Source organism: Amphiprion ocellaris, chromosome 9, assembly GCF_022539595.1.
Source record: "Amphiprion ocellaris isolate individual 3 ecotype Okinawa chromosome 9, ASM2253959v1, whole genome shotgun sequence".
Classification (NCBI taxonomy): domain Eukaryota; kingdom Metazoa; phylum Chordata; class Actinopteri; family Pomacentridae; genus Amphiprion; species Amphiprion ocellaris.
The window spans coordinates 3347105-3369109 of record NC_072774.1 but is presented as its reverse complement, the minus strand read 5'-3'; the positions used below and the strand labels follow the sequence as shown (position 1 = coordinate 3369109).

The 22005-nt window shown below is 36.9% G+C and overlaps 1 protein-coding gene and 1 long non-coding RNA gene across 2 annotated transcripts in view; both read right to left on the bottom strand.

Annotated features, from left to right (window-relative positions):
• kcnn3 (potassium intermediate/small conductance calcium-activated channel, subfamily N, member 3) overlaps positions 1-1221 on the bottom strand; it is a 103990-nt gene extending 102769 nt beyond the window's left edge. Inside the window, exon 1 of the mRNA XM_055013761.1 lies at positions 95-1221. The gene's annotated coding sequence lies outside the window, so the exon portion shown is untranslated. The remainder of the gene's footprint in view (positions 1-94) is intronic.
• Positions 1222-1463: 242 nt separating this feature from the next.
• On the bottom strand, positions 1464-9893 carry LOC111582763 (uncharacterized). The gene is made up of 3 exons (XR_002747355.3): positions 9710-9893; positions 8636-8806; positions 1464-7741 (listed from the first exon to the last, which is right to left on the bottom strand). It is a non-coding gene; the product is annotated as an uncharacterized LOC111582763 (long non-coding RNA).
• Positions 9894-22005: the final 12112 nt, after the last annotated feature.

Genomic DNA, 22005 nt, shown 5'->3' with positions numbered 1-22005 from the left:
ACAATAACCTACTTTCAGGCAGCCTGTGATATAACCAGACACCTTCACGGCGCCCTCCTCCTCCTCCTCCTGCTGCTGCTGCTCCTCCACCTACCTCCGACCTCCTCTCTCAGTCCCTGCCGGTCCCCCACGGTGGTTGTCTCGAATCGCTGGCTGGATGAAGAGCGCACTTTTTCTTTTTCATGTTGTCACGGCCATCCCATCATGATGTTGCGGTGGCTCCGTCTCCTCTCATGCGTGCAGCTCCTTCCACAGGTCCTCCGCCTGTCTCTCCCTCTCTCTCTCCCTCTCTCTCTTCTCGGGAGATTTTTTTGCGTGTCGCTTCCCCACAGATGTTGCCTCCCTCCGCGCTCACTTGTGCCGATCAGTTCGCGTCTTCCTCCCCGATCACCGCCGACGGATCGATGGAGCCCATTTTGATCCGGTGACAGTCGTCACCAGATGAGGAGAATTAATCCACGGATTGGGAAAAACAAAAAAACAAAAACAAAGCACCAACAAAATAATAATCGCTCAACCTGTGGCTGCGCGTCACACACACGCTCACAAAATAAAGGTGCGTAAAAAGCGGAGCGCAAAAAAAATAAAAAAAAGACGCTCGGCGCTCAGATGAGCGAGATTTAAGATGTGACTCCGCCGACTGACACTCAATCTGAAGCTCGCTGTCTCTCCCAATCTGTCTCTCACTCTCTCCTCCAACTTCTCCGCCTGATTTCTCCGCCTCCAGACCTGCCGTCCGCTCCCATTGGACGGAGCCGGAGAGGCGCAATAAGCGGTGAAAACAGGTGGCCGGATTTGGAGAGATGTCTAATTTATTGTACCGGGTTATTTCGGGGTTATTCTTTTTTTTCCCTCTTTACTGTAGCGTCGGATAACGTTCATGTGGCCGCTGTGAGGGAAATAAAACGAGCCGATTGGTGGGTGGTGTCACCTGTTGAAGGAGGCTGCAAGTTATGAACAGGCAGAGAATTAGATTTCATTATTAGATTAATCCGTGCGTAAAGCAGGACCCAGGAAAACAAAACAAAACAAGCACACACACCTCTATTAAACTATGACGTCAGCTACCAAACAAAAACAACAGCTGTAAACAAAACCATGACTTAAAACATGACAACATAGATATGTAAACAAAAATATATGATGCATGACACTGAACACAAACAACAACATCAAACCAAAACTCTCATGTTATAACAAAGCTTTGATGTAAGCTAACAAACAAAACAGCAAACTTTTGTAAACAGAAATACTTCTTTTAATACCAAAATTTTGATGAAAGCCAACAAACAAAAACAGATATTTTATTCAAACGTAACTTTGATGTAAGCTACCAAACAAAAACAACAAACTTATGTAAATTAATTATTTCTTTTAACAAAAAACGTTGATGCAAGCCAACAAACAAAAACAAAACAAACATGTTTGCTACCAAACAAAAACAGGTGTAAAATTATGATGTAAAATCATGATGTAAATCAACAAACAAGACAATGTAAATATGTGAACAAAAATATAAAATGAACTAACAACATTTCTATGTAGGCTACCAAAAAAACAACCAACTTATGTAAACAAAAATATTTCTTTTAATACCAAAAATGTGATGTAAACCAACACACAAAAACAAAACAACAGACATATGCAAACACAGTTTGTTCCAACAAAACTTTGATGTAAACTACCAAACCCAACAACAAACGTTTATAAACAAAAATATTCATTTTAATACTAAAACTTTGATGTAAGCCAACGAAGAAGCAAACATTTTATTCTAACATAACTGTGATGCAAGTTAGCAAACAAAAACAAGTGTAAACAAAACTGAGATGTTAATCAACAAACAAGACATATGTAAACAAAAATATATTGTGTACTAACAAACTGTGATGTATGACATCGAACATAAACAACAACATCAAACCAAAACTCTCTCATGTTATAGCAAAACTTTGATGTAAGCTACCAAACCAACAACAACAAACGTTTGTAAACGAACACATTTGCTTTAATAGCAAAACTCTGATGTAAGCCAACAAACAAAAACAAAGCAAATGTATGTAAACAAGCATAGTTTATTCTAACAAAACTTTGATGTAAGCCACCAAACAAAACAACAAACTTATGTAAATGAAATTATTTCTTTTAATACAAAAACTTTGACATAATCCAACAAACAAAAAATCAAAATCAACATATACTTTATTCTAACATAACCATGAGGTAAGCTACCAAACAAAACAACAAACCTATGGAAACAAAAATATTTCTTTTAACACCAAAACTTTGATGTCAGCTACAAAACAAAAACAAACTTTTGTAAACAAAAAATATTTCTTCTCATACCAAAACTTTGATGTCAGCTACAAAACAAAAACAAACTTTTGTAAACAAAAAATATTTCTTCTCATACCAAAACTTTGATGTCAGCTACAAAACAAAAACAAACTTTTGTAAACAAAAAATATTTCTTCTCATACCAAAACTTTGATGTCAGCGACAAAACAAAAACAAACTTTTGTAAACAAAAAATATTTCTTCTCATACCAAAACTTTGATGTAAGCTACAAAACAAAAACAAAACAAACATATATTTCATTGATATGTAACTACGACGGAAGCTACCAAACCAAAACAAGTGTAAACAAACTATGATGTTAATCAACAAACAACATACATATGGAAACAAAAATATATTGTGTACTAACAAAAATGTGATGCATGACACCGAACATAAACAACAACAACATCAAACCAAAACTCTCTCATGTTATAACAAAACTTTGATGTAAGCCAACAAACAAAAACAAACATATATTTTACTCAAACGTAACTATGATGCAAGCTACCAAACAAAAACAGGTGTAAACAAAACTGTGATGTAAATAAACAAAACAACAAACCTTTGTAAACAAAAATATTTGTTTTAACACCAACATTTTGATGTAAGCCAACTGACAAAAACAAAACAAGCATATATTTTACTCTAACGTAACTATGACGGAAGTTACCGAACAAAAACAACAAACATGTCTAATCAAAACAATCTCATGCTATAATAAAACTGTGATGCAAGCAGAAAAACTAATATAAATATTTTATTCTAACAAACTATGACGTCAGCTAGCAAACAAAAACAATAACATACATAAATAGAACTTGTTCTGAAACTATGACATGAGAAGAAGAAAAAACGCACATGTAAACAAAAACATTTCTTCCAAAACCAAAACTTTGATGTGAGCTACCAAACAAAAGCTACAAGACAATAACAACAAATATTTGTAAACAAAAACATATTTTCTTCAAACAACTACCAAAACAGCAAAAACAAAAAAAGTCTAAAAATAGCATGACATAAGCTATCAAACAAAAACAACAACAAATACCTGTAAACACAAACATCTTGCTTTAAATAAACTATGAAATGATAAACAATAAGCATATAAAAATCTCTTGTTACAAAACAAAACCAACAAACAAAGATGTCTAAACATTCTAAACATGAAAACAAACTATGCTGCGAGCTAGCAAAAAAAGAAAGATGTCTAAAAGAAAAACGGCTTTTATGACAACAAAAATATGATGCAAGCCACCAAACAAAAACAAAACTAAGATGTAAACTAGAAAACAAAAACCACAAAATAGACATGTAAATAAAAAATGTCTTCTAACTACAGTAATGTCAGCTACCAAACCAACAACAACAAACGTTTGTAAACAAAAACATTTGCTTTCATAGCAAAACTCTGATGTAAGCCAACAAACAAAAACAAAGCAAATGTATGTAAACAAACATAGTTTATTCTAACAAAACTTTGATGTAAGCTACCAAATAAAACAGCAAACTTCAGTAAACAAAAATATTTGTTTTAACACAAAAACTTTGATGTAAGCCAACAAGCAAAAACAAAACAAACATATGTTTTACTCTAACATAACTATGACGGAAGCTACCAAACAAAAACAGATGTAAACAAAACTATGATGTAAATCAACAAACAAGACAACGTACATATGTAAACAAAAATATATTGTGTACTAACAAACTATGATGTATAACACCGAACATAAACAACAATAACAACATCAAACCAAAACTCTCTCGTTATAACAAAACTTTGATGTAAGCTACCAAACCCAACAACAATCCTATGTAAACAAAAATATTTATTTTAATACCACAACTCTAATGTAAGCCAACAAACAAATGCAATGCATATATGTTAACAAAATAATATTTTGTTTCAACAAAGTGTGACATAAGCTAAGAAACAAAAACAACACAGGTAAAAAAAAATTCTTCTAGCAAGCTATGATGTAAACTAGCAAACAAAACAACAACATACATAAATATCACTTGTTGTAGAACTATGATGTGATAAGAAACAAACGGCACACATGTGAACAAAATATTTGTTTTGACACCAAAACTTTGACGTAAGCCAACAAACAAAACAAACATATATTTTACTCCAATGTAACTATGATGCAAGCAACCAAATGAAAACAATAGGTGTAAACAAAACTATGATGTCTGACATCAAACATAAACAACAACATCAAACCAAAACTCTCTCATGTCACAATAAAACTTTGATGTAAGCTACCAAACAAAACAGCAAACTTTTGCAAACAAAAATATTTTTTTTAAATACCAAAACTTTGATGTAAGCCAACACACAAAAACAACAAACATATGTAAATAAACAGTCTATTCTAACAAAACTTTGATGCAAGCTACTAAACAAAACAACAAACTCATGTAAACAAAAATATTTCTTTAAATACTGAAAATTTGATGAAAGCCAACAAACAAAAACAAACAGATATTTTACTCAAACGTAACTATGATGCAAGCTACCAAACAAAAACAGGTGTAAACAAAACTATGATGTAAATCAACAAATAACATATTTATGGAAACAAAAATATATTGTTTTCTAACACAACTATGATGTGTTACACCAAACATAATCAACAACAATATCAAACCAAAACTCTCATGTTATAACAAAATTTTGATGTAAGCTACCAAACAAAACAACAAACCTTCGTAAACAAAAATATTTGTTTTAATACCAAAATTTTGATGTAAGCTAAAACAAAACAACAAACCTTTGTAAACAAAAATATTTGTTTTAACACCAACATTTTGATGTAAGCCAACTGACAAAAACAAAACAAGCATATATTTTACTCTAACGTAACTATGACGGAAGCTACCAAACAAAAACAACAAACATGTCTAATCAAAACAATCTCATGCTATAATAAAACTGTGATGCAAGCAGAAAAACTAATATAAATATTTTATTCTAACAAACTATGACGTCAGCTAGCAAACAAAAACAACAACATACATAAATAGAACTTGTTCTGAAACTATGACATGAGAAGAAGAAAAAACGCACATGTAAACAAAAACATTTCTTCCAAAACCAAAACTTTGATGTGAGCTACCAAACAAAAGCTACAAGACAATAACAACAAATATTTGTAAACAAAAACATATTTTCTTCGAACAACTACCAAAACAGCAAAAACAAAAAAAGTCTAAAAATAGCATGACATAAGCTATCAAACAAAAACAACAACAAATACATGTAAACACAAACATCTTGCTTTAAATAAACTATGAAATGATAAACGATAAGCATATAAAAATCTCTTGTTACAAAACAAAACCAACAAACAAATATGTCTAAACATTCTAAACATGAAAACAAACTATGCTGCGAGCTAGCAAAAAAAGAAAGATGTCTAAAAGAAAAACGGCTTTTATGACAACAAAAATATGATGCAAGCCACCAAACAAAAACAAAACTAAGATGTAAACTAGAAAACAAAAACCACAAAATAGACATGTAAATAAAAAAATATGTCTTCTAACTGCAGTAATGTCAGCTACCAAACCAACAACAAACTAGCATACAAGCTAAATATCTCAAAAACAGCAACAAATCTACAGTTTAAATTACTAAACCAAAACTAAAAACTGAATTTTAACGCATCCGTTTGTGTCTTCTGTTGTAGTTTTTCATATCTATGCCTTCAGGCTACTTGCTCTTATAGAAAAACTCATTTAATTGAAAATTCAACGATGATTAAAGCCTCGTCGAGCCAAAGAAGGAACGTTTCTGATGCGTGGGAGATGGATGTTAACTGCGGTTTTTCATTAGGATTCTCCGATTTCATTACGATAGATTTATCAATATTTAATTCCTGCTCGGCCCGCTTTAGCCCGCGGCGTAATTAGACCATTCTACCTGCTCTAATCCGTCTAATATCACGGATTTCCACGTGCGTTATGAGCCTTAATCGGATGAGGGCAGACAGGTAATTGTGTGGAAGCAGATTAGGCTGTTTTTCCTACGGCAGGTCGACCTGTTCTGACTTTATGCAACCCGACAGACATCAATAACGCAAAGAAATACGGCCGAGGATGAAATACAGGCTTTAATCTCATGTTGCTTCTTTCTCCAGATTCTCTACACTTTTAAATCCGACAGCAGATTTTTTCTTCCAGGCCAATGTATCGTTTGTCATCGTGTCGTTTGTTCTCCGGATACGATGGAAGGTCAGAGGTCACGGCTGCACCACCACCGGGAAGAGCTGTTTATTTGTCTCTATTTATTGAGGATAATGTTGGAAATGTGACATAAATGAGATAGAAAAAGTAGCTTTGTAAGCATAAACACAATCCTGTGGTCTTTAGTGTAAGTATAGAATAAAGCAGGGGTGTCAAACATGCGGCCAGCGGGCCAAAACCGGCCCTCCAGAGGGTCCAATCCGGCCGCGGACCGACTTTTTAAAGTGTAAAAATTATAGCAGATTTACTGCAGATTGTAAATTAGTAAAACTATAAATTTAAAATAATTTCTAGACCATGACAAGTTGTTTTGATCATAAGTAAAATGCTAGATTGTTCTTTGTTTTTTCGTTGCTTTCCGTCTTGTTTTTTGGAATATTTTGGCTCGTTTTTGTTCTTTGTCTTTTTTTGTCTGATTTGTCGTTTTGCATCTCGTTTTTGTCATTTTGTTTCTAATTTTTGTCATTTTGTCTCATTTTTGTAATGTTTTCTCTTGTTTGTGTTGTTTCTTTGTCTGACTTGTCATTTTGATCATAAAGTAAAACACTATATCGCTCAGTTTTGTTACTTTGTAGACACAGTGATCTGTAGGTTTTAATGTGTAAATGATAAACTGAGGCATAATATTGTTGAAATTGAATTTATTTTTCTTAAGTAATTTCAGGTTGCTCATAATGTTTTGTAAAAAGATAATTCTTGTGGTTATTTATAGGTTATTGTGCTGTGATTTTACTGGTCACTGGTGATCAAACTGGGTTATATGTGGCCATTGAACTAAAGTGAGTTTGACATCCCTGCTTTAAATGATGTAAAAGACTAATAATCTCCGTGAATGTTGTGGCTGCAGGTGTTGGGTCAGTAGAAAACAGCAGCAGCAGAGAGACACTTTGACAAACGCAACGCAACACAACAGAGCCGGGGAAATGGAAAGTGGGGAGCCGGAGGCCCAGTGGGAGATTAGAAGTGACAGAAGGAAGGAGTGATGGCCGCCTGCACCGGGAGCCTTTCACAAGTCTTAATATCGTCAGCGGAGGTGAAGGTTCAGCAGGAGAAGATGGAGCGATGGAGCTCTGAATGAAAAGGCTAGTCCTCAGCTCTGCCCTGAAGCTCACATCAGACGTACGGAGCAGGAAATATGTGAATGAGGAGCTGAATAATAGAACACAAACAGGAATAATGAGGCGGGTTATGCTAACGGTGGAGTATACAGATGGATGCTGTCTCCAGCTGAGCCACAGTTAAACCCCACATCAGTCATCCCCACGCAGAACTTTGATTTATAGGGAGTTTCTATGTGAACGAAAGGTTATTTCTGACTGGAAATGGCATAAATAAGCAGTAAAATATGATAAAACACACACTAGAGAACTACTGCATCAGCTGATTTAGTTTATAGTGCATTAAAGCACTCTAGAACATGGTAGAAATCACCAGGAACATCTGGAAAATAATTTTTAAAAATGCATTTTCTTAAATATTTGTGGCAATTTCAAGGGTGTGAATAATTTGGGACATTGCATTTCCAGGAAAATGTGCAAAAACAAACAGAAATAGTTCAAATTTATGTTTTACTGCTGCATTTTCTCAAAAATTTGGTCATTTCGAGGGCATAATTAGCTTTGGATCTTGTGTTTTCAGGGAAAATGTAAAATAAATATACAAATAAAAGCCCATCCAAGTTTAAAGCCACATAAAAGTCAGTTTGCATTCAATGATTCTGTATAAATCACATAAAACTTCACCTCTTCTCTGTATATATTCAGTTCCAGATGCTAATCTTTCCATCATTCCTACAAAGTTCCAACAGCTGTTGACACACAATGACCAACTCAATCTCCGAAGACGGAGCGCAAACACAGTGAAAAGTTCTAAAATCTCCAGATATCCTGTGCTAAGTTCGCCCACTGTACTGAGAATGATCACTGTCATGGTGCAACCAGCTTCCAAATAGTGTAAAAAGTCCAAAGTTCCATCCTTTTAGAAATATTAGCCGGAGCTCAGAGTGGTTTTCTGTGGTTTTTATGAAGTCCGATGCGTGCTTACCGTCGTGTGAACATCCACTTTCAAAATCTGCATCGGTCAGCAAACCCTGGATGTGCAGAAGAAAATGGACCAAGAGTGGTATCGATCTTCTCTAACTTCTAAGTGAAGGACTTTAATACTTCTCCCACCCTTCTTGTGGTTGAAGGGGAACCTTAACAGCCAGCAGTGGTCCTGTGAACGGACAAACATGGATAATTTAACGTCCATAGATAAAATATGCAACAGTAAGAAACGACAAACCAATAAATACATCGACTGCTGCGTATTTATCTGTCAGAATCTAATTCCTCTCAACCAAATCCTCACACTTCCTCTCGTCTTCCATTTCCTCTCCACCCACCTGCCTGTTGGAGAAGTTTCATGTGAATTTATACGATAACGTTTCCTGCAAAAAGGCTTTTATGTGGCTTTAAAGTCAGAGGGCGGGATCCACTGAAGCCGCAAACTATCCAACCTTTGCTTTAGAGTGAATTTTTATTTGTTCAGCAGGTTTCTTCTGGCTGGAAATGACATTAGCAAGTGATAAAACACAGTAAAACTTTGTGTTACAGATGTTAATGTTGAATTTTGATGGTTTCTATGTTTGTTTTTGTACATTTTTACTGAAAATGCAATGTTTCAAACTATTCATACCCTTAAATTGGTGTAAATATTAGAGAAAATGCAGTTTTTGTCATATTCTACCATGTTCTGCAGCATTTTAATACATTATAAAGTGAGAAAACCTGAAGTTTGATGTGATTGTACAGATTATAGAGTATAATTTCATCAGAACAGTGGCAAATTTACTCAACTTTTGCTTTAGAGTGATTTTTTTTATTCATTCAGCAGGTTTCTAATGGTAGGAAATGACATAAACAAGAGACCAAAGGAGGTAAAATATGGTGCTAGAGATGTTAATGATGAATTTTAACTATTTCTGGGTTTATTTTTGTACATGTCTGGTGGCCCATTAACAAAACATTGGCCGAGGTGTGATTAGCCATGAAACAAACAAGAGAAAGTTGCCAGATGTTAAGATGTTAGTGAGGGTGAAACTTTCCATAGAGAAATCTCAACACTGCATCCACTTACCTGACATTTGCTGCTGTCGACCTTCTACTGTTCAAAGATGGATTCCTTTAAACTTTTTGTCCAGAACTTGGAGATTACTGTCCTCAAAGGAGCCTCCTTCATCCTTCACAAGCAAGTGAACTGTTAAAACAGCCGCAAATCGGCCTAAAACACCTTAACTCTGAGTTTGGTTGAGCACATGAGTGTGGAGAACAAAGACAAGATGGCAGCTGAGAATAAATGGAGCTAATTGGACAGCTGGGAACAGGTGAGGTGGGTGTGGCTGTCAGGTGACAAAGACCAGAAGAAGATGTGAATCTCCACCCTGAAAACCAGAACTAAACCCTCACTTATGTCCTGAGGCTGCAAAGACACCAAAACATGCTCCTTATTGCAGATTTCCAACTTTAAATTAAGTTTTTAATTTTTCCAAAGCACTAAAAGGAGAGTTTATGGGTCATTCCAGAACTGGAGGATATTTTACCCATCAAACTTCAAATAATCCATGTAGAAAATCCTGAAACATGCAGTTGTTGTGTAAATGTTCTTTTCCTGAGACCAAATCTAAAAAAAACTAGGAGAAAAGAATGTTTGAAAATATTTTAAAATACCAAATAAGTCTGGAGTTTCCCCTAAAATGAAATTTTTCTCTTGTCCCCCCTGATGACCAAACTGAATCTCTAATAAAACAGTTAAAATGATATTTAAATCTCCTTTTTTTGGTTTTATTTTTTCATTGATGTCTCTTGTAATTGTGGGAACATTTTTTTAAATCAACGTAATAATTTAAATAATTATTATTATATATAAAACGTGTCCCACAACAACCCTGTTGATGAAGTTTTTGCCTTTTATGTCTCATTTCTGTCATTTTGTGTCTTGGTTTTGTCGTTTTGTGTCATGTTTTTGTCATTTTGTGTCTCGTTTCTGTCATTTTGTGTCTTGTTTCTGTAATTATCTGTCTTATTTTTGCCATTTTATGTCTTGTTTTTGGCGTTTTGTGTCTCATTTCTGTCGTTTTGTGTCTTTTTTTGTCATTTTTTGTATCGTTTCTGTCATTTTCTGTCTTGTTTTTGTCATTTTCTGTCTCGTTTCTGTCGTTTTGTCTCATTTTGTCTCCTTTTTTGTGTCTTGTTTTTGTCGTTTTGTGTTTCATTTCTGTCATTTTCTGTCTTGCTTTTGTCATTTTTTGTATCATTTCTGTCATTTTTTGTATCGTTTCTGTCATTTTGTGTCTTGATTTTGTCGTTTTGTGTAGTTTTTGTCATTTTCTGTCTGTTATTTTGTCTCATTTCTGTCATTTTCTGTCTTGTTTTTGTCATTTTTTGTATTGTTTCTGTCATTTTCTGTCTTGTTTTTGTCGTCTTGTCGTCATCAACACACTTTCAGGTTTCTGCAGATTGTTTACTATGAATTACATGAGGAAGTGTGCAAAAATGCAAACATATGGAAAATTTGCATTAAATCTTTGGAAAAGAGTTGAAGATCTCACAGCGGGACAAAACTAAACCCTCACATTTATGCAGTAAAAGAGTCTAAGTCATCCTCAAGGTCAAATTAAAATTGGAGGAAACCCATGCAGGTGCAAGGAGAACATGCAAACTCCACACAGAAACACAAACTAACCGGTTTAAACCCACAACTTTCTAGCTGGAAACAGTTCTGTCTGCTTCTAACCTTCTGACCGGCGACTGAAAATGTAAACACATTTTTCTCCTCCATTTAATTAAAAGTTTTAATAAACTTTGCCTTGAGAAAATGTATATTAGCAGGAAAGTGTTTTTACTGTAAGTATAAAAAGCAGTGAAGCTCATACAGGACGGACGTTTTATGACCGAGCTGCTAATGCGTCGATGTTTCAGCAGCTTTTAATGATACAGCAGCAGCAGAAGAAGCTGTTTTAACAGCTTCGTAGATGAGATAGAAAGATAAATAGATGCTTTATTCATCTCCTCGAGGAAATCCAAGTGAAACCAGCAGCTCACACATATTATATTTAAGACAGATAAGAAGAATAACGAGCAAGATGATGTGATAATCGTGCTGGTAGAAGGGAAAACAGTGCAAAATCGTGCAGGAAAAAGTGTATTAAAAAGTGCAAATACAGTGTAACAATAGAAATACTAATATTTAATATGTCTATAAAAGGGGTGGATCCTGGATTATTGCATATGTTAATTTAACACATGCTTTTAGAAAAAACTTGATGGAGTTTTGTGTTTTTAGAGCAAAAACGTTAATATTTTTCTCTAAAGTGTGGCGCAGTGGAAGTATAAAGTCAGATTAAGGTTTTAGAATAATGTACCAAATAACTTCTCCACATTTCTGATACATTCAAGTTAACCAGTAGCTCACAGGTTACTTTTAAGAAAAATAAGGAAAGTAACGTGCAAATTGTGGTGGTAAAAGAAAAAAAAAGAAAAAATGTGCTGGTATTTTACAAGAACAAAGAGCATTGAGAAGTCTAAATACAATATTACATGAAAAATAATGATAATAATAAAGATATAGAACAGCAGTGTCAAACTCAGACAGAAAAAGACAAGAAATAACAATAACAACACACAAAATGAGTAAAATGAGATACAAAATGGCAAGAAATAAGACAAACAACATGAAACAAAACAAAAAAGAGACAAAAAATTTGACAAAAAAGTTACAAAGCGACATAAAAATGATACAAATGACAAAAAAATAGAAAAAAACTACAAAAGCGAGAAACAAAACAACAAAAAATACACAAACAAGCATTTGACAAGTTTACAATCTGCAGTTATTGTCTTCTCTGTGGTTTTTACACTTTGCTGGATTGGACCCTCTGGAGGGCCGGTTTTGGCCCTCGGACCGTATGTTTCACACCCCTGATATAGAAGGTGCATTGCACAGATTATCAAGCAGACCAAAAGGTCTTCTTGATGACGTTTTGTATGTTTTTAGTGTTTTTAGAGCAAAAGGTGCAAAATGAATACACAGTAGAAGTATAAAGTCATAGCAGGTTATTAGAATAATGTACAGATTAACTTCTCCTCATACATACACAGACACATAAGCAAGAGAAACAAGGAAACCAATATGCAAAATGATGTGCAAAATCTGTTGGCAGCAGAAAAACAAGTGCAAAATCGTGCTGGTATTTTAAAATAAAGAAGAGTATTAAAAAGTGGACTCAGGATTATCGCGTAGTTTTGTGTGTTTTGTTTATTTTTAGTGCAAAAACTGCATTATTTCTCTCTAAAATGTGCTGCAGCGGAAGCATAAAGTCACATCAAGTCATTAGAATGAACTGAATAACTTCTGAGTGAAAAGGAAACGGGGAAGCAGATTCTTCCTCCAGCATCTGTTGTCGGCCACATGTCTGATTAGTCTGAGGAGTGATGAGTCGGTGGATTGTCCAGCTGCATGGTTCCTCGCTCCATCAGACGTCCTCTGATGGCTGCCCTGCTCCGCCTCCAGCCGACCCTAATGGCTCAGAGGCCCGGAAGCTGAAAAGCCGCAGCCTCGGACCGACACACCACTGCATACAGATGGATTTCTGCACAGCAAACAGCACTCAGAGTGCAGCTAATCAAATCCAGAGAGCGAGAGGCTACGGGGGGTAAAAGATGCGGGGGAGGAGAAGGGGAGGAGAGGGGGAGGCATCAGGGGGAGAAGCTCTCAGAGAGCCGTGGGGAATGTGTCCACTCTGAGTGGAAATCAGTGAAGAACATCTCGCCTCCAAACGACTGTAGCCGTTTAATGAAAGAACTGCAGGAGAACACACACACACACACACACACACACACATGTACACACACACACACACACACACACACACACACACACATGTACACACACACAAGTACACATACATGTACACACACGTACACACACACACATGTACACACACACAAGTACACACACATGTACACACACGTACACACACACATGTACACACACACATGTACACACACACAAGTACACATACATGTACACACACGTACACACACACACGTACACACACACAAGTACACATACATGTACACACACACACACACACACACACACACACACACACACACACACACACACACACACAGCTTCATTAGCTAATCGTATCAAACCCAACCTGTCTTCTGGGTTTGTTTGGTGATGGAGGTACTATTAGTGGTGATGGAGGTTCTATTAGTGGTGATGGAGGTTCTATTAGTGGTGATGGAGGTTCTATTAGTGGTGATGGAGGTACTATTAGTGGTGATGGAGGTTCTATTAGTGGTGATGGAGGTTCTATTAGTGGTGATGGAGGTTCTATTAGTGGTGATGGCGGTTCTATTAGTGTAAGTGATGGAGGTTCTATTAGTGGTGATGGAGGTTCTATTAGTGTAAGTGATGGAGGTTCTATTAGTGGTGATGGAGGTACTATTAGTGGTGATGGAGGTACTATTAGTGGTGATGGAGGTTCTATTAGTGGTGATAGAGGTTCTATTAGTGTAAGTGATGGAGGTTCTATTAGTGTAAGTGATGGAGGTTCTATTAGTGTAAGTGATGGAGATACTATTAGTGGTGATGGAGATACTATTAGTGATGATGGAGGTTCTATTAGTGTAAGTGATGGAGGTTCTATTAGTGGTGATGGAGGTACTATTAGTGGTGATGGAGGTTCTATTAGTGGTGATGGAGGTTCTATTAGTGATGATGGAGGTTCTATTAGTGTAAGTGATGGAGGTTCTATTAGTGGTGATGGAGGTACTATTAGTGGTGATGGAGGTTCTATTAGTGGTGATGGAGGTACTATTAGTGGTGATGGAGGTTCTATTAGTGTTGATGGAGGTTCTATTAGTGGTGATGGAGGTTCTATTAGTGTAAGTGATGGAGGTTCTATTAGTGGTGATGGAGGTTCTATTAGTGTAAGTGATGGAGGTTCTATTAGTGGTGATGGAGGTTCTATTAGTGTTGGTGATGGAGGTTCTATTAGTGGTGATGGAGGTTCTATTAGTGTAAGTGATGGAGGTTCTATTAGTGGTGATGGAGGTACTATTAGTGGTGATGGAGGTTCTATTAGTGGTGATGGAGGTTCTATTAGTGGTGATGGAGGTACTATTAGTGGTGATGGAGGTTCTATTAGTGGTGATGGAGGTACTATTAGTGGTGATGGAGGTTCTATTAGTGGTGATTGAGGTTCTATTAGTGGTGATGGAGGTTCTATTAGTGGTGATGGAGGTACTATTAGTGGTGATGGAGGTTCTATTAGTGTTGGTGATGGAGGTTCTATTAGTGGTGATGGAGGTTCTATTAGTGTTGGTGATGGAGGTTCTATTAGTGTTGGTGATGGAGGTTCTATTAGTGGTGATGGAGGTTCTATTAGTGGTGATGGAGGTTCTATTAGTGGTGATGGAGGTTCTATTAGTGGTGATGGAGGTACTATTAGTGGTGATGGAGGTTCTATTAGTGTTGGTGATGGAGGTTCTATTAGTGGTGATGGAGGTTCTATTAGTGTTGGTGATGGAGGTTCTATTAGTGTTGGTGATGGAGGTTCTATTAGTGGTGATGGAGGTTCTATTAGTGTTGGTGATGGAGGTTCTATTAGTGGTGATGGAGGTTCTATTAGTGTCGGTGATGGAGGTTCTATTACTGTTGGTGATGGAGGTACTATTAGTGGTGATGGAGGTTCTATTAGTGTAGGTGATGGAGGTTCTATTAGTGGTGATGGAGGTTCTATTAGTGTTGGTGATGGAGGTTCTATTAGTGGTGATGGAGGTTCTATTAGTGTTGGTGATGGAGGTACTATTAGTGGTGATGGAGGTACTATTAGTGGTGATGGAGGTTCTATTAGTGTTGGTGATGGAGGTACTATTAGTGGTGATGGAGGTTCTATTAGTGGTGATGGAGGTTCTATTAGTGGTGATGGAGGTACTATTAGTGGTGATGGAGGTTCTATTAGTGTTGGTGATGGAGGTTCTATTAGTGGTGATGGAGGTTCTATTAGTGTTGGTGATGGAGGTTCTATTAGTGTTGGTGATGGAGGTTCTATTAGTGGTGATGGAGGTTCTATTAGTGTTGGTGATGGAGGTTCTATTAGTGGTGATGGAGGTTCTATTAGTGTCGGTGATGGAGGTTCTATTACTGTTGGTGATGGAGGTACTATTAGTGGTGATGGAGGTTCTATTAGTGTAGGTGATGGAGGTTCTATTAGTGGTGATGGAGGTTCTATTAGTGTTGGTGATGGAGGTTCTATTAGTGGTGATGGAGGTTCTATTAGTGTTGGTGATGGAGGTACTATTAGTGGTGATGGAGGTACTATTAGTGGTGATGGAGGTTCTATTAGTGTTGGTGATGGAGGTACTATTAGTGGTGATGGAGGTTCTATTAGTGGTGATGGAGGTACTATTAGTGGTGATGGAGGTTCTACTAGTGTTGGTGATGGAGGTACTATTAGTGGTGATGGAGGTTCTATTAGTGTAAGTGATGGAGGTTCTATTAGTGGTGATGGAGGTTCTATTAGTGTAAGTGATGGAGGTTCTATTAGTGGTGATGGAGGTTCTATTAGTGTAGGTGATGGAGGTTCTATTAGTGTAGGTGATGGAGGTTCTATGAGTGTTTGGGCAGAGCATCAGCATCCAGCCTGTATCTGTCACAGTGCTAATATTTGAAGTCTTTGCCGGGTTCAGGGGGCGGCTGCAGTTTTCCAGAGTCAGCATGATAGCAGAGTGTGTTGTGTGGTGATGCTGATGGACTGGATGTGTGTTTGTGTCAGCTGTCTGCCGGATAGAAAACACGAGTCAGCAAACCGCCGGATTTCCACTCATACTCACTTTTTCCTGACACGTTCAGGGACCATTTCTTTCCTCTTTTCTGCCTCATGGGTGGACTTGAGGTCATTTTTTACTAAAACCAGGTAATATCTATTTTTCTGCAGTTTTACTAGTTATAATATGGAATCTAAAACTAAAGTAAAACTAAAACATGTAAAATAATCAGAATTACAGCTAAACATGTTCATTTTTTCACACCTTCAGCGTCCCTCTTTGAGACCTTCCAGTCCACGTTGCTCAGCTTCTGCTTCTTACTCTCACATTCTCAGCCACTATCTGCTCTGTTTCTGCAGATTGAAATCCAACACGAGGCTTTCAGAGTCGGGCTTCATGTTCTGATGCGCTGCTTCAGGTCTGGCTGCTTTTAACACGAGCTCGTGAAGACAGATCATGACTCGGCACTATTACTCTGATGTGATAATTGCACTCGGCTGCCGTTTGATACCTACATCATCATTATCATCATAATTATGTCGTGTTTTGACCAGTCAGAGTTGACATTCCTGTCCCATTGATGCCTCCGTTAGTGGACACAGAAGCTGAGCAGAATTACTGTATAGACCAGGAGTGACTACAACCCTGTTTAATACCATTTAAATGTCAAATGACTCAAATTCGTAGAAGCCGTCAATTATTGCATTATGAACAGTGGAGTGTTTCCAAAAGCTTTGCAAAGACTATATTGAAAATTCAGGCCGCTAAGTAGAAACTCCAGTGATTTAGAGTTAATCTAGCTGCATGTACTTGGTTCTAAAATGAGCTGTGATCACCAGAACTTTCTCACCGTGAAAAATAATGACCAACGGAACTGAAAAATCTGATTCTGAGAATTCACAAAGATTGAAAATGATCCAGGAAGACAATAAATAAATCAGAGCAGCAGTAATTAGAGGTATAAAAGGAACCATGGATGGTCCACATGGAAAAGAACTGAACAGAATGTCCAAAATGTGTCCAAAATTAGTTAAAAATATTGAGAATGACTCAAAATTCATCTATAATAACTTAAACTTAGTCAAAAATAACTCAAAAATTGTCGGACACAATTTTAAAAATATCAAAATTGACTCAAAATTTATTGAAAACAATCCAAAATTTGTCAGAGGGGACGAAAAATTAATCGCAAATGGCCAAAATTCCTTCCACAGATTTTCTTTTACACTGTCGTTCAAAAGTTTGGGGTCACTTAGAAATGCCCTTATTTTTTAAAGAAAAGCAGTTTTTTCAATGAAAATCACATTAAATGAATGATAAATCCAGTGTAGACATAGTTAATGTGGTAAATGACTATTCTAGCTGGAAACAGCTGATTTTTAATGGAATATCTCCATAGAGGTACAGAGGAACATTTCCAGCAACCATCACTCCTGTGTTCTAATGCTACATTGTGTTAGCTAATGGTGTTGAAAGGCTCATTGATGATTAGAAAACCCTTGTACAGTTATGTTAGTACATGGATAAAAGTGGGAGTTTTCATGGAAAACATGGAATTGTCTGGGTGACCCCAAACTTTTGAACAGCAGTGTATTAAAGTACTGAAGATCTGGAACTTTAAACTTTTAAAGCTATGCAAGATTATTTTAAAATTTAACCTCTGCTTATGTTTTGTACTGCAACATTAATGGAACCAGTTATATAATTTGGACTAATTGTACAGTACGATGAACTCTAGAGGTACGGTGACATATTCAGATGTTCATCCAGGTTCCTTACATCAACTAAAACTGTACTTTTTCTAGAAAAAAAAGATTGTGGTAGAAATCCAGCAGTGTCACTTAGCTGAGAGGTAGCAGACAGCTGACTCAGGGAGACTCACAACAGTAGCCCTGCATAAACTTTACAATCGTGCTGACACTCCGAAACTGCAGTTAGCTTCTGAACTCCTTTAATGCTCCTGAATGTTAGCATCAGGACAGCTGCACACACTTGAAGGCATACTTCCTCAATGGCCTCTTCAATCAAAGGTGACATACGGCACACGATGGAGCATTCCTGTTGTCAGGAGGCTCCAGGCCTTGACTCCCCGCTACCTTTACATTAAATGACGGCTAAATTTGAACTCAGAAATGTGTGGACGCAGATCAGGCCACCAGCTACCAGAGAGGGTTGGTGTTAGAGGTGGAAGGAAACAACCGTGTGTTTGTTTTTGCAGCTGATCCACGGTGGGATTCGGAGGAGTTTAAGTTTGGCATCATTATAGACGTCTGGATGCACCTCACGTGTTCAGGGATTCAACTCGGCTCATTAATGGCTGTTTCTGCTGGTTGGAGAAACAAGCCAACGATAAGAGATTAGTTTCAGATCCAGAACAGGGATGATATGTTCTATCTACATACATCCAGGCCTGGAGGTTTAAGGCAGCAACCATGAACTACAACATCCCCAGTGTTAGTGTGGCCAGGTACCTGTTAGCTCCAATAAAAACATGCAAAAAATATCTACGAAATCTAGCAACATGCTGGAATATTCCTCTTCTTCCAGCTTCTTGTCAGCCAGTATTTTGATTTATCCACAGACATTCATGGTGCATCTATACATGTTGCTCTCATGCAGCCCCATATCATCATACTCCCACCACGTTTACACCAAACATGCTGGACTCCATCTGAGCCCAACTCATTTACCTTCATCTGACCAAAGAAAGTTCTCCAACATCCATCAGGCTTCTTTTCATGCATTTTAACTAAGTTTAACTTGTCTTTTTGCCCCCCAAAAACATTTTCTTGTCCTCCAACCATGGAGGTTGGTGTTCTTCACTGTCTGAGCTTCGCACGAACTCTGATTTCCATTGTTTTTCACAGCTAGATTGTGAGAGTAGTTCACTGTCTGTGGAGTCATTTTATGAGGACGACCACTGCAGCCATGATTAGTGCTACTATGGTTCCTTCTATACCTCCTGATTACTGCTGACGCTGTGGTTCTTCTTCTTATTCATCTTCCTCTAGCCTTTTCCATCTTTGTCAAGGCTCACAGTCAGATTTATTTTCAGTTTCTCTGTTCAATTCTTTTCCACATGGAACCATGATGTAGACATAGACACAGCCCATAGGTCCAAAACTGAGAAAGTTCTGCTGTTCCCAGCTCATTTTAGAACCATGTTCATGCAGTTAGACTAATTGGAAATCACAGGTGGACTCAGTTTTGTTGCAGTTTCTTCTTTGGGGCCTGAATTTTCAACATAGTCTTTCTAAAGTGTTTGTTTTTGATTGTTCATAAGAGGAAGTACTCGACTGTTTAATCAAAAATAATGGAAATGATGACATTTAAGTGATATCTTTCATACTTTCAGTGCTGTAGTTTAATCTAACTACAATCCGACTGAGTACTTCTTGTAAAATGACCAAGTACTCCTACAGCGGTTGTGCCATCTGTCAGTTTAAGTGGCACAGTGTTTGTTCTGTTCCCATGTTTTGTTATTATAGCAGAAAGGCAGTGAAGCTGTGTTGTTTTAAAACGATGACCGGCACTAGTCATCATCCTCACAGCGGCTTCTCCAGGTTCCCTCTTTTCCTCTCCGATGCTTCAATGATCCACCGCTCCATCCTGTCACACCTCGGATGACTATGATCTTGTGCTTTCTGAGCTTAAGCTATTTCTCTCCTCGCTTTAGCCTTCATGTATTCCCTCCATCCCCACTCTCATTTATTTCCATTGGAGAGCATCGATTGGCTTGTTTAAGCCTCTTCGGCCTGGACTAATATTTCACTTCATGCAGCCTCATTCCACTCGTCCATGCCTCCCTCCTTCCCTCCCTCTGTCATTAGTCCTGCCCTCCCACCATCCAAACCCTCCAGCAGAGAGACAATATGAATCCGACTTGATGGGTGCAGATCCTAATTGAAACAGGCCTTTATTATCATCTGCATCTACATGTGAATGTTTATAACTTCACCCGGATTGATTGATTTCTCAGCTCCTAACTGTAATTAACATATAAATTGGTGGAACCATTACACTGCAAAAACTCAAAATCTCACCAAGTCTGTTTGTCTTATTTTTAGTCAAAATGTCTCGTCCCACTAGATTTAACATAAATTCACTTAATAAGAGACATTTCAGCAGATGGAGGGACTTGTTTTAAGACAATGCATCTTAAATATCTTAAATCAAACAATCTTGAAATGATCTTGTTTTGAGTTGAATTTTACAAGAAAACTCAAAATAAGTTTAACCCTCGTGTCGTCCTGTGGGTCAAATTAACCTGGTTTAAAGTTTGAAAATGTGGAAAAAATATATTTTCACAGTGAAATTTCTGATGTCTACATTGTTGGGAAATTTTTTAACATTTTTTGGTGGAAAAGAAGAAATGTTAAAAATGTTTCTTAAGAACATTCACATAAAAAAAATCAACCAAAATCCAGCAAATCTCACTGGATTTTGGTTGATTTTTATGTGAATGTTCTTAAAGAAAATATTAGAAGTTTTACTGATATATATGGCATCACTTTAGATATTTTTAGGATTGTTTTGGAAGATTTTTACTCATTTTTTCAAAATATTTACAAGAATTTTCTTGCCAAATTTGGGGCATTTTTAAAAAAAAATATAACGTCTAAGGGAAACTTTTAAGGAATTATTGGAGTTTTCTTCCTGAAGGTTTTGCAAATTTTCAGAAATTTGGGGAATTTTTTTGCTGATGTTTGGATTTTTTCAGACAAGGAAACAATATTTTTGGTAAATGAGGACAGCAGGAGGGTTAATACATCTCAAATTAGGAGGTTACATGAAAGCAAAAATCTATTTTTGAGTGAAAAACCTTTTTTTTAAGCATGTCTGGCTTATTTTAAGACCCCTAAGCTTGACAATCCTGGTCAAATAGAGCTTAAAATAAGTTTTCCCAACTAATTTTAAGATGTCTATATTCTAAATATCATATCCTATTTCAAGAAATCTTACCAAGCCATTTTTTACTTGTTCTATTGGCAGATTTTTTTCACTTATTTCAAGGTAAAAGTTCCTTGAAATAATTTTTTTTCTTGTTTTGAGAGGAGCATTTTTTCCAGTGTGTGTCTTTAAAATGTTTTTTTTTTTTCAGAAGTTGTTGGGAGTCCACGTGACTGAACCAACCCCTAATGAAACACATCGTTTATCAATAAAGCTATTTATGGGGCATTGCGCTGATTGGCTGCCGATATTGTCGCCATCGTCTTGTCCCCCGACAGACGCAAACATTGCCGAGCTGGAGCCAAAACGCGGCTTTACTGCTGCACTGAAGTGATTCACAATTAGACCGTGAACATCAGTATCTGCTCCCAGCGAGACGTCAGTCAGAGTGAGAGCTCTAAATGGTTGGTTCGGAGGTTATTGCATCCCATTACTGAAACACCACTCATCTATTAATATGATTTTTACAGTACATAACTAACATCTCAAAGGATGGGTGAATAAATCTCATTATCACTTCCCTTCTGGTGTAGCGCTCATTCATCTCTCTTTGTACGGTTTCGCCCAAAATGATGCATAGCTGTACCAAGTTTTGATTTATAGCTGAGAACAGATGATGCAGTAGTTCTCTGGTCAGTTACTAGT